The sequence below is a fragment of the Pipistrellus kuhlii genome, unplaced genomic scaffold, assembly GCF_014108245.1.
Source record: "Pipistrellus kuhlii isolate mPipKuh1 unplaced genomic scaffold, mPipKuh1.p scaffold_m20_p_7, whole genome shotgun sequence".
In the NCBI taxonomy this organism is placed as follows: domain Eukaryota; kingdom Metazoa; phylum Chordata; class Mammalia; order Chiroptera; family Vespertilionidae; genus Pipistrellus; species Pipistrellus kuhlii.
Genome location: NW_023425573.1, coordinates 34,748,843 through 34,763,454, shown reverse-complemented (window position 1 = coordinate 34,763,454; position 14,612 = coordinate 34,748,843). Strand labels below are relative to the sequence as shown.

The window sequence follows — 14,612 nt, the reverse complement described above, 5'->3', positions numbered from 1 at the left end:
GGCTGGGCAGCTGACATCCGAGGCTTGCCTGCACCTCAGACCAGCCCTGGGTTGCTGGGAGGACTGGGGGACTCCATAGGTGGCACACAGAGCAGCCAGATATACCTGGGGGCGGGCTCAGCCATACCACGTGCCTGCTACCCTAGTGGGGCTGAGGGGACTGTGTGCCACCATCTTATAGCTATGGGTACTGCCATCTTTGAGGGCGTGGCAGCCAATTAGCATATTCCCTCCTGTTGGCTGTGGACACTGCCACCTTGGTCAGGGTGTGATGGTCAATTAGCATATTCCCTCTTTATTAGATAGGATGACAGGCCAAGCAGAAGGAGAAAAAATAACACTGACCTCCCAATTCCACTCTTAACTTCTTGATACACGAGACAGACTGTGGGTACCTCATCTATAAAATAAATTTAAAAACTGTCTTATATTCTTACATATCTAAGAATATTGAGAGAATCATATGCGTTATTACCTGTGTGAGGATTAAAGGCTCCATTAATGTAAATTTTGTGGTTATTATAATATAATGACTGGTGCTTCCAATAGCTTCAAAGATAATAAGTGCAACAAGCTGTGTAACTGACATGTATTCTACCATCTTCCAGTTGACTGTCTTTCTAAATATAGCACCAGACCCATCAGTGGGTTGAGCCTTTAGCTTCTAGAACAAGTGCAATGCAAACATTTCACATCATTGAATCATGAAGGGCAGAGAGTATTTTTCCAAAGTATTTTTCTGGGAATAATTATGAAGGATCATCTTCCAGGTGAATAGCTATGACCTTGTACTTCCAAGACAAATAGAACTGTGTTTTATATATTGGTCCTACTGAAGATGTAATTTCAAGGACAATGACTTATCACTCTGCGCATGGCAGGGGGAACAATAACCCTTGCTTAACCCAATGATCCGTGCATAATCTTCCCCCTGGCAACAATTTGAAGACAAGAAAGAAACAGTTTGGTTTCCAGTTTTCCTTTACTTAAGAAACCTATGCTGCAGGCCAGAAGTTTGCCATAATTTGCACAGATTTGTTGTTTTTAACCAGAGGGGTTCTTTAAAGCATAAAGCAATGAACACACTCATGGCAACAAGCCACAAGCAGCAGAATCAAATCTTAACACTATGGACCTTTTGAATCTAGAGCTTAAATGAATTTCCTTTCAATCTCAAAAATATAGCAATCACCTTCACTCTGTTTCAGAATTTAAAGGAACAGGAAGAGCCAAAACCGGTTTGGCTCAATGGATAAAGCGTCAGCTTGGGGACTGAAGGGTCCCGGGTTCGATTCCAGTCAAGGGCATGTACCTTGGTTGCAGGCATATCCCCAGTAGGGGGTGTGCAGGAGGCAGCTGATCGATGACTCTCTCTCATCAATGTTTCTAACTTTCTATCTCTCTCCCTTCCTCTCTGTACAAAATCAATAAAATATATATTTTTAAATAAATAAATAAATAAATAAATAAATAAATAAATAACAAAATAAAATAAAGGAACAGGAAGAGCAGAACACCCATTCGGTCCCATGACTATCATGTCTGTCAGTAGCAAAACTGAGATTTAAAATAAATTGAGTCAAACACTGAAAATGAGCAATGGCCATTCAAAGGTTTATCTAAGGATTGTAATTCTCTGTGTTCGTGACAGGGGAGAATAATTCACAGCTTAATTTGAAGTCTCATCCTGGGTTTTAAAAGAGAAAGTTGGACAAAATACCTAGAACAAGTGTCAGTTACATTAAACCACAAGTAACATTGAGATATCAGGACAAAGTTGTTGTCAATATTAAATGATCTGAAAAATTAATCAAAAACATTTATCAGTGACAAAAAGAAAACAGATATGTATAGAATTTGTTCATTTTGTTTGTGTTTTGGGGAGGAGTTTTGTTGTTGTTGTTGTTGTTGTTGTTAATCCTCATGCGAGGATAACATCAATTGGTTACCTCCCACATATGCCCTCACCGGGGAGCTAACTCAGGTATGTGTCCTTGACTGGGAATAGAACACTCAACCCTTCAATGTGTAGGCTGAAGCTCAAATCACTGAGCAACATCAGCCAGGGCAGATATGTATAGGTTTTTGAAATTAAGTATATCAAATAACCAAGCACTGAATATGGACTAAGATGTCCCTAATGCTACGGTGGACATAATTATCATACTCACTGCTATCAAACACTGAGTGGCACCTTTAAAGAAACGATATTGATTTCCGAGCCACTTATTACGTACTATAGACAGCAATTCTTCCAAAACACTGAACATGCTTTTCAAACAGACAAAGTATGCTCTGGCCTTCTGATGGTGTCAATTAATTCCAGGGAGGAATCATTTTTAATTCTCTCTAGTGAGAGAGTTCTGTTATTGCATTTCAGTTTCATTTAAAACCCCTTTTCAAGAACTGTGTCTAATGGACCTTCAGAGCATCTCTGGGCAGCTCTAACTTACATAACCTCATTTTTCAAAACTGTTCATTACTTTCTCCTCCTCTTAACATGCTCTCACTCCAGCTTGGGGCCTCCCTGGGGGATGTGGCTGCCTGCTTTGGTAATACAGTAGTGCCTGCCTTTGAGACTTTTTCCCATTTCTAAATGGAGTGTGCAGAATATGAGGGGGGTAGGGGCAATGCTCCTTAACGCTGCTGATTGGCAATGAAATCAGAATCTGCCAGTGAAAATAGCCTACAATCATATCTAGCCAGGATATTACCCCAGGCACGTGTGGGAGAAATAAAAGGAACTAATGGAAAATGACAAAAAAAAAAAAGAAGAGGGTTTTATTTCTGCGTCCAATACAGAAAAGAGGAAAAGGGAAAAAAATAAATATTCAAGTATACTTTTAAAATCAATACAGTTAAAAACAAGAATTATGAAGCATGCTACCAAATCATCTTACATTCTATTTTAAATTCTCCAACAAGGAATTTAAGGTGGCTTCATTTAAACAGCATACTTCATAATTTTGCTAAACAGAAACTAAAACCCTGTTTAGGCTGCAGGGTAATATACACTGGAACACCCCACTTCTCTGCTCTGTGAAGCTGAACACTATTTGCAAATTCTGACTTGAAGCACAACTTTTTAAAGCAAAATAAAATTAAAGTTACATCAATTTTCATACACAATATTTTAATACAAATATGTATTTAAAACCATACATATTTGGTTGCACACAAATGAAATAAGAGAAAAATATTATTATCTAACTTCATAGTTGTATGTATACAAAGTCATCATTATTTTTTAATAATTCCTAACTAAAACTAAAAGAGCCTGTTAGTTTTTCTATTTTTTTCTCATATACATAAAGCTTAAACTTGGTTACAAATACTTAAGACATATTGAAAAGCCATCAGGCAATGTAATTCAGAAATAATGTTTCACTCAATCACACAATCTTTTCCCCAAATTATTAAATATGTAGAATTTCAAATTATACTTAATCATCAATGCATGTGCATCAGGTACAGCACAATGTATGTATTCATGAATCCCTGACTTGAAGATGCACACAGGAAGGACTGAACACCCACCAAGCATTTCCATACGCCATGAGGAGATGGAGAAGCAGAGACAATACCCAGCTCAGCCACATACAAGCCAAATGATCTGGACACATTCTTCAAACTTCTCCCATTCCATGTACCCATGCATAAATGAGAGTGGTAACAATTAGCCACAAGGTTGTCGAGGATTAAATGAGATAATGAAGGCCAAGCATGTCAAACTCAAAAGCTAACACGAGCCAAATAAATGAGGCATGTGGCCTGTGAGTTTGACATGCTTGATGTACACAAAGCACCCCACTTAATAAATGGTTTCTGTTCCTTTCTTGTATAAGAAGAAAAACAGCTGAAGCCGGTTTGGCTCAGTGGTATAGCGTCGGTCTGCGGACTGAAGGGTCCCAGGTTTGATTCCAGTCAAGGGCATGTACATTGGTTGCAGGCACGTCCCCGGTAGGGAGTGTGCAGGAGGCAGCTGGTCGATGTTTCTCTCTCATAGACGTTTCTAGCTCTTTATCTCTCTCCCTTCCTCTCTGTAAAAAATCAATAAAATATATTAAAGAAAAAAAACAAACATTGAGAGATATCGCATGCTCTTTTGATGTCCATAATTTGCTTTAAATTCATTAGCAATGATTATGTGAGATTTTGTGTGTATGTACAGGTTTAATATGCCACTAAGGAGCAGACAGTTGCACCCCCACCCTCCTGGGGTAATTAGGAAGCCCTCCTCCACATGTGGCATCTAGTGCTGCAGAGATCTTCATTTCCATCAATTGTGTGGGGCTTTGCCAATGTTAGCAATGCACTTTCACTGGTGAAATTAGTAGCTGGTAAAATTAATCAGCACAGCAAATATTAGATATGAACTGTAGTTAGTGGTATTCAGGATATGTGTACCTGCAGTAATTTTCCAGAGACACTCCCCCAAACCTTGCATTAGTAAGGTACTAAAATCTAGCAAGTTTCAAATATATACCCTTAGAGATGAACCTTGAGGCTGTCCAATCCTGCCATGAGGTCAAAAAATTATGATTACCTGATGCCCACCACAAGAACAAAGAAATTCTGCTTCTGAAATATTGAGGGATGTTTAGGTCATCCAAGACAAAGAGAGCTTAGACTTCAAGAAGCTTACTGAACAGAGCCTCTGAACTATTTGATCCAGTGTCCCAATAAATTTGATCCAATGTCCCAATAAGTATTATATTTGTCCAAATAAAAGTCTTTATATGTAGCAGAATTTGGTCTGAAATCTGCTTTCGTTAAAACCAAATGGGAAGTTATAGGAAAGTAGTCAATTCCCATTTACTATAAACTATTTCAAACTTTTTGGAATCTATTGTAATGTACCTAAGAGCTATTATATAGTTGTGTGTGACCAAATTGGCCTAGGTCAGTTTGCTAGCCTTTTTATCTAGTTAAAAAAATATATTAACTAAGACTAATAGTTAATTAAATCCTATGAAATGCATGGACACACAGAATAACTTTAAAAGTGGAAATAAAGTAAAATCAGAAATCCAATAAATGCAATTTTTAAAAATGATAATATTCAAGCCCTAGTCAGTTTTGCTCAGTGGATAGAGCATCAGCCCTCAACTTAAGAGTCCCAGGTTCAGTTCTTATCAAGGGCACATACTTCAGTTCTAGGCTTGATCCCTGGCCATTGTTGGGGCTCTTGTGTGAGGCGACCAATCTATGTGTCTCTCTCACATGGATGTTTCTCTCTGTATGTCTCTGCCCCCACCCTTCTACTTTCTCTAAAAAGCAAGGATTAAAAAATAATAATTAAAAAAATAAATGATAATATTCAGACTGGTATACTGCTATTATCATTTTAGAGTAATACAATTTTCTGAAGAGATAATGGGTGAAATTTACCAAGAGCCTTAAAAATAAATGTCCCGCCAATAAGCACATGAAAAGATGCTCAACATTATAAGACACCAAGATAAGGCATTTGGTTTTGATAAACCACAGTGAAAAATCACTTCATACCTACTAGGATGACTATAATAAAAAGGATATTATAGTATTAGCAAAGATGTGAAAAAATTAGAACATTCATACAATGCTAGTAGAGTAAAATAGAGCAGCCATTTTCAGTTCCTCAAAAGGTTAAACATTAGAGTTACCATATGACTCAGCAATTCTACTCCTTGGTATATATATTAAAAAAAAAAAAAAAAAACTTTAAATATGTTCATACAAAAACTTATATGTGAATGTTCATAGCAGCATAATTCATACATAGTCAAGAAGTGGAAACAATGTAAATGTTCATCACTGAAGATTAGATAAATAAAATGTGATAGATCCATATCATGAAATATTTGGCCACAAAAGGAAATGAGGTAATACTGATACAAGCCACAATGTGGAAGAATCTTGAAAACATTATATTAACTGAAAAAAAAAAGCCAGTTGTGAAAAATCACATATTGTATGATTCCAATTATATGAATTTCCCATAGATAAATCCATAGACAGTAGACTGAGAGATCTGGAGGCAAATGGAGAGTCACTGCTAATAGGTGATTAAATGTTCTAAAATTGAGTGTGGTGATGGTTATACATCTCTACAAATATACTGAAAATGATTACATTGTATACTTTAAATGGGTGAATTGTATGGTATGTGAAATATTTGTTAATAAGACTATCATAAAAAATTAACTTTCAAACTCTTTGATCCAGTAATTCTAGACATCAGTTTGAACCATAAGAAATTACCAATGTTTTTAGCCTATGAAACAGCAATTCAATACAGCTATCTTAAGATGTGGCCCAAGATTTATTTATAAAGAAGTTCATTCATTATAATTTTATAACATAATTTTAGAAATAACCTAAAAACTAAGGAATAAAATAATTGAATAAACTATTACATAATTACATAGTAAATATAATATAAACATATAAATTGCATCCTTGAAGAATTGCTTAAAGCATGATAAAATACTATGTGTACTACTTGATGCAAATTATTGAAATATATCTTTATTTATAGATAAAAGTAAATTAGGATAAAGAAATTCACCAAAAATTCTAATAGCATTATCTCTGAAAGTTAAGGTTGTGGGTGATTTTGGTCTTTGCAAATTTTTTATAAGCTTGTGTTACTTTGATAATTAGAAAATAATAAAATCATAAAAGGAAAGGAAAATAAACCAAGAAAGATAGAGATGCCCAACTCAAAGATAGCTAAGTACACTTGGAATTCTACTGAATTTCACTTTTAATAAAAAATAATTTGATTTAAGTTTTCAAAATTCCAATTCAAGTATTTCAGCATTCTAAGATAAAAAGAAGCAACACTAAACTAGTTTTTCAAAGAAGACAGTTATAATCTTAATTTGAAATCTCCAGTAAACAAGAACCCTGTCCTAGTTCTTCAATGATAATTCTTTCCACCAACAAGTGCTTATTTATTTCAGAGCTGTGATTGCAGATCATCCTTCCTTGTTCAAGCCCTGTACAAGTCAGAGATAGAATTTATAAGACAGGTTTTTGCTCATTTTTGCGTTTTTAGAAGTGGCTTGACACTTCTTGCAGGAAAGTTTATTTCATTTTCTGCCAACAATTAAAAGTCATGGGTGTAATGGCCCCTGAATGTCAGAATGCACCAAACTCCTCTTAGGCTCTACAGCAGCAGTTCTCAACCTGTGGGTTGCAAAAGACCATCGGAAAACACAGATATTTATATTACGATTCATAACAGTAGCAAAATTACAGTTATGAAGTAGCAACGAAAATAATTTTATGTTAGGGGTCACCACAACATGAGGAACTGTATTAAAGGTCGCGGCATTAGAAAGGCTGAGAACCGCTGGTCTAGAGGGAAGCACACCTTCAGTGAACGGCTGGAGTTCAGTGGAAGAAATGGACTCAGTTGAAGAGTTTGTCAGTTTATCATAGCTATTTGAGAGAGAACTTTGGAGCAAATCTTACTCTCTAATAAAAGATCCTATTCTACCTTAAACCCTTTTGATATTACCTAGATTTAATTAAGCACAATCACATGAATAAAAGCTACAGAAAAAAAATGTTGGATTATCTCAATTTTTAAAATTATATATAGCTAATCACTACTTGAAATTATGTTATTTACTTACACATTTACTTTGTTTATTGTCTGTCTTCACCACAAGAATGTAAACTCTGAAAGGGCAGGAATTTTTGTCTATCTTATTCATCAGTTTAACCCCAATACTTAGAATAGTACCTCAAAAAAAAAAGTAGGTAGAAACGCAATAAACAGTCAATGAATGCGTGGTTTTCCACATAATAAAACACTATTCAGCCATTTAAAATGATGTTTGTATCCATGGTCACTCAAAATCTTCCCCATTTTGTTTTGTAACAGTTATAGTCCTATAACTAATCAAGTTTATTAGTTCATGATCCTGCTAAATGCAGATTACCTGACAATGTTCTACAAATATATGAAAAGAGATAGAAAGGATGCTACATCTAAATACTTATCATTTCCTTGATAACTCTTACAAACATAAAAAGAGAAGTTAAGGAAGCAGGGAATTACAAATACCAGCATTTCAACCATCTGAGGACATCAGGATTTTTGCAAGGGGCCTGTAAATCTGCAGCCATAGTGCATATTATTTGCATCTGAAATACAAAATACACTGTGTAGATATTGCCCTTCATTTTGTCAATTGTTGTGTTAATGATTTTTCAAAATTCCTGAATATTTGGTCATTATTTATTTTCTCCATGAATTGTTAGTCAAAATCTAACTGCAGTCATTGGAGACAGCAGAAAAGAAAGTTAAACTATAAAATATTAAGAACTACTATTAAGGACAAATAATAATCACTGTCAGAATAGTCCTACTTAAGTCTGAGATGACAGAATTTAATTTAAGCCTTGAAAGAGTGTGAAGAAGAGGAGGATTTTGTGTAATTAGGTAAGAATGTAAGTAAAGGTATGTCAGTGGGAAGCACAAAACCAAATCAGGAGAAGGGTAACCAGTTCTTCTTGAATGTTAACCCAAAGCTGGGCCCCGACAGTCAGCCTTTCCTTCTTACCCCGAGGTTAGACTCTACCTGGGGAGGAGGAAGAGAACAGAAGTCTACAATAATTCTTCTCCAACAGAAAACCTCCCTGATGTTTAAACTGAGTTCTGACAGATACACTGTTGGGAATAGTCTTCTTGTAAATCTTGCTTGTTTCAGAATCTCCTGGTCAGAGATAGGCCAGTGGATAAACAGAATGTGAACAATGGGTCTCTGAGGCTCTTGGATTTTCACGGTGACTATATGGGACCCAAGGAGTACCCATTAAAGGCAGAGTGCAATGTCTAGACAGTTTAAAAGTGTTGCAATCAACGAGTGACGAGAACTTGATCCAAATTTTTCCAGGACTGAAATCTTACTGGTCAAATAAAACTTACAATTATGAGCCATCTATTGAGACTCTTAAAACCTTTTTGCTAAACACTGGTTATTAATTACAATTTTATTGCAACAGATTTGCAAATCTGAGTTAATTGCAATAGAGGCAGAAAAATGCTAAGAACCCAAAGGCCACTTCTTAGAAGTAGTTAATTCACTGCTCGTTTAGCATTTGAATATCCAAAAGACAATGGAGTATAATTGAAAAGCACATAAATTTGCCTGACAGAGTGGTTGTAATCCCACTACCACATATATAACAAGCTTTTTAAACAACGTTTTAAAAAGCTTTATCTTTATTGTTTAAAGTATTACAGATGTCCTCTTTCTTTCCCCAGTGATCCTTTCCACCAGCAGAAGGCAGCTAATCAGTGATTCTCTCTTGTCATTGATGTTTCTCTCTCACCCTCTCCCTTTCTCTTGAAATCAAAAGAAATATATACTTTTTTAAAGAAAAATCAATCTTATGCCAGTCAAATTCCATGCAAGTCACATATCTGTGAGCTGCATTCAGTCTTCTGGGACCAGTAATTTGTAACTCCTATGAGCATGATGTATTCAGCATCCATTCTCCTAACTAAAATGAATTGAATTTCTTTTGCAGCTTTGACATCTCACCAGGATCCTGGGCTTTGCACAGTCAAAAACAACTTAAAAATGTAAGGCCAAGTGTTTATAAAATCTTCTGAGTCTCAGCCCTGTTGCAAATAACAAGACTCTAGCTTCTGTGATACGCATTAGCATCATCCATGCACTTTCCTTAACACCAATGGGCAGGGCAGGGTCACCCATAACAGGTTCCTGAGATGGGGCCAGTCCGGAGGCAGCCAAGCTCAGTTGCTGCATCCCAGCTATGCAGGGTGCCTGAACATGTTGATAGCAAGGAGAGCAGAAGGATAGCTGAACACTCCAAATAATGCATTGGAGAGAGGTGACCATAGGCTAAAGAAACCCTATAGAGATTAGACAAAGAACAACTTCAAGCCACAACTACGTGTATGGCAGATTGTTGGAAAGTAATTGCAGTGCACATATTCTTCGTGCAACACGGCAGTAAGAAATAGCTCCTTGGGGCCCAGGGATAGGCAGCCTGGATAAGAGCCTGTGCTCATTTCCAGATACCGGGTTTCATCTGGAGTGCCCATACATCTTAATAGGTAACAAGTGTCTGCTCCCATCCAGGCCTCATTATTTTATTCTGCAAAAGATACCTCCCCTCTCTCACCCAGGAATAGTGAAATGACAAATTAATTGGATCTCATACCACCTCAGTCAGCTAGCTTGTACATATCACCGGAAAACAGTCACATTTGCTGCAAACCCATGAAGTGAAACAGAAAATTCCAATCATCTCTTCTGTATGACCTGCCTTTGAGTGCACTTACAACATGAATTAGCAAACACGTAATTTGTTGGGATGTAACTTAAATTATTAACATGTGCACATGACAGACTATATTTCATACAATACTCCAGCCACTTCGATTAAATTATTGCTAATTATGCAAAAACTTTAAAGAGCATAATGATTTTATTGTCATTAAAAAGGAAGTCTGGCTTTGAAATAGACCAAGAGATTTCATGAACCATACTGAATGATAATTATTTAGTACTATTCTAAGCACTTTTCATCTATTATCTATTTTACTCTTCACAACAACCCTGTTATGGAAGTTCTAAAGTAAAAAGGGATTGAGTGCCCTGGCCAGGTGGCTCAGTTATTTGAAGCATCATCCTATCCACCAAGAGGTTGTGGGTTTGATTCCAGTTCAGGGCACATACCTAGATTGTGTGTTCCATCCTAGTCAGGGTGCTTACGGGAGTCCCGATCAATGTTTCTCTCTAACATCAATATTTCTCTCTCGATCTCTCTCCGTAAAATCAATAAACATATCCCAGGTGAGAATTTTTTTTAAAAAAAAGGATTGAGCAGCCCTAACCGTTTGGCTCAGTAAATAAGAGCATTGGCCTATGGACTCAAGGGACCCAGGTTCAATTCCAGTCAAGGGCAAATACCTTGGTTGCAGGCATATCCCCAGTAGGGGGTGTGCAGGAGGTAGCTGATTGATGTTTCTCTCTCGTCAATGTTTCTAACTCTCTCCCTCTCCCTTCCTTTCTCTAAAAAATCAATTATATATATATATATTTTTTTTTTATTTTTTTTAAGGATTGAGCAGCTTGCTCAAGGACAGCAGGGTGAAGGCTGAATCTGCCTTGAAGGCCATCTGATCTGAAGCCCTTACTTAACACTAAGCACCAGACTTCCACTTCCCTTCCTTGTTTTCTTACTTGTAGGTAACATTGAAACTACTATTGCTGGAATTTCTACTGGTGTATGTGGGAGAAGGTTGTTTGAAGCTTGACTGGCCGACTAAGGAAAAGTAATTTGAGTTTTAAAATGTGAATTGAATGAAGATGGCAGCACTCTGCACCTGTGTGCTGCTACCATTAGAAACAGAATCAATATTTCTGAAAGCTATTTGGTAACGTAAAATGAGAGCTATAAACCTCTTCTTGCCCTTTGGCTCAGTAATTTCAGTCTTTGGAGTATACTCCAAGGAAATAACATAAAAGATAAAGGTAATTTGTTCCAGATGTTCATTCAGGGGCTACTTGTATTTGTGAAAACTGGAAACAACCCAAATTTCCAGTAATAGGACAGTGACTAAGCAAACGAGGCCATGTAGAAAAAGAAAAAAAGAGAAAACTTTATAATCCCTAGAAATAGCACTGTAGACTACACTGATGTGTAAATATATATGCAAGAAATAACTTCACATTAAAACATAGAATACAAATCAGTGGAAGCATAACCTTGTACAATCAAGTAAGACAGTGCATGCATTAACAATCCCACAAGAGAACTGTGAATTTATAAAGTGTATCTCTCATTTCATTGTTGAAATTCCAAAGGTGGAACTGGCATATAGATTATGCTTAATAAAAAACCTACAGACTTCAATTATACAGAGATTTTTGTTTTTCAATCCTTACCCGAGGATATTTTTCCACTGATTTTTCAAAAGAGTGGAGGAGAGAGGGCCCACAACAGAAGTACGTGCCCTTGCCAGGAATTTGGTCTGGGGCCCTTCAGTCTGCAGTCTGATGCTCTATCCACTGAGCAAGCCAGCTAGGGCTATGCAGAGGTAATTTTTTAACTGAGACCTGACTATATCTCACATGTATTAATGGGCTGTCAGCAAAAGCTCATCTTTTATAAGGACTTACTATGTGCTAGGCACTCTTCCAAGTCCTTCCCCTGTAATCATTTAATCCCCTCATTATTATTATTATTATTATTATCATCATTATTATTATTACATATCTCCTAAGAGGAGGCAATTGGAGCTCAGGGAGGCTAAATAACTTGCCCATGGTTATGGAGGCTCTAGCCAAGGTAAAATTTCAAGCCTGGTAGACACACATTTGGCCTGTATGCCACCATTATGACACAACACCTTCTCTTTCTTGAAAGAAGTATCTAGTGCCTGTTCTTCCCAGTTAATGATTTCTAGGTTTTGCACTTTTCTTCCTCACCTCCTGTTCGGTTTATCTATAATAATAAAAGGGTAATATGCTAATTAGACTGGACATCTTCTGGACATCCTTCCTGATGCAGCTGGGACAAGAGGGAAGCCTTCCTGATGCAGCTGGGACAAGAGGGAAACCAGCCTGGGTCCCAGAAGCCAGAGGGAAACCAGTGCCAGCAACCAAAAGAAGCAGGGCCTACTCTTGCATGAATTTTCGTGCATCAGGCCTCTAGTAATATATAGATTCCTTGTGGAAAAGAACAATTACCAGATACAGAATTTGAGTAAAACACAATCTGCCTGCCCTAACTGGTAAGGCTTCTTCTGAGAAGTGAGACTAGAGTAAGGTTTTTTAATCAGGAGAGGGAATTGGAAAGGTTGGGAAATAGAATGCTACTGTGGGAAGATGGGATTCTTACAGAGGAGAAAAACACATTTGGAGCAAGGAAATACTCAAATGAGGTTGAATCTAAGAAATAACTTGCCTGGGGATAAATAATAAAAATAGAAGAACCTTTTTAAATTCGTTGGAGAAAATGAAATTCAAAAATAAAAATGTATGTTCTGCACTTGCCTTCTTTCTTATATTATTTAAAAGTATTTGTCGTGTATGGTCTTATTTAACTCTCATGCTGTAGAATGGTGGATAGCATAATTAACAGGTGAAGAAACCGAGAGTCAGAGAGTAAGTGGCTCACCCAAAGCAGGGTGCTTGTCCTTAGCCAAGCATGAACTCAGCAGAGCTAAACATTGATGCTATTCAAGATAGGAACAAACCCCTGCACAGACTATGCAGAGCTCATGAAACCCTAGCTCATAAGTATAAATCCACTGAGAAATTCCAGAAAACAAATCTAACATGAATGAAATCAGAAATTAGAATTAAAAAAAATAATGGGATCTGACTCAATAACAAGGGCAGAGTGAAGGCAGGACTACACCTAAGTTTTATGTTTGGAAGATGCCATGGACATGTAGTTGTTATGTGGAAAGGCACACAGCACACATCTTTCTATCCAAATCCCTATCAGAGGCACATTATTACAGGACTCTCTCATCTTTTGTACAGAACCCACAAAAGAAAATTTTTACATCCCATGGAAACATTTGCACAGTGACTTACATTTTATCAGTTCCTACGTTCCTCACCTTCTCACCTGAGATGTCTTATGAAGGCCTATCATTTCTTCAGAATTCAGATCAAATGCCATCTCTTTCAAGAAGCCTTTTAAGATTCTTCAACTGAAACTAATCCTCCTTTTCCTAGGTACCCATAGCCTGTCCTGGACATTTCATTGTTGAACCTACCTCTGGCTTGCGCAGCTCCAGGATGGAGTAACACGTTTGAGATTTCTCTCTATGCTTCCATGACACCAACACACATGCCTTGCACATTTTCCTCATTCACTGAATTGGTAGGAAATTGTCTGAGACCCTATCAGGCTCTATAGGTTTATAAACCTTTTCTAGGATTTGGGTTGTTCAAATTCAACTACAGAAATTATCTTAATAAAGGACTCTCTTCACTTAAAAATCTTGTTTCCTTATAATCATATATTATGTTGACCTTTTGTACCAGATATTTGCATTAATTTAATTAGTAATTAGCATTGGCAAATAGCTACCTCATATCCATAAGGTTAAATTATAAAGTGTCTTTTTTTTCAAGATAATATATTCTTTAATTTTGTACATTTTTTTATTGTTTAAAATATTACATATGTCTCCTTTTTCCCCCAATTGACACCCCTTCCAGCCACTCCCACCCACAAGGGCAAGCCCCAGTGTCTGTGTCCATTGGTTATGCTAATATGCATGCCTAAATGTCCTTTGGTTGATCTCTAACCACTCCTCTCCCCCACTTCCTCTGAGGTTGGATAGTCTGTTCAGTGCTACCTTGTCTCTGGATCTATTTTTGTTCACCAGTTTATGTTGATCATTATATCCCACAAATGGGTGAGATCATGTGATGTTTATCTTTTTCCAACTGACTTATTTTGCTTAGCATAATGCTCTCTAGTTCCACCCATGCTGTTGCAAATGGTAAAAGTTCCTTCTTTTTTATAGCAGCGTAGAATTCTATTGTGTAGATGTACCACTGTTTTTTATGTTTTGTTTTTTATTTCTTCATTGATTGTGTTATATAATTGTCCTCATC

The 14,612-nt window shown here is 36.8% G+C and overlaps 1 protein-coding gene across 1 annotated transcript in view; it reads right to left on the bottom strand.

Moving 5' to 3' along the window:
- Nucleotides 1-14,612, bottom strand: part of PDE11A (phosphodiesterase 11A) — a 265,912-nt gene that overhangs the window by 217,163 nt on the left and 34,137 nt on the right. The window lies entirely within an intron of this gene.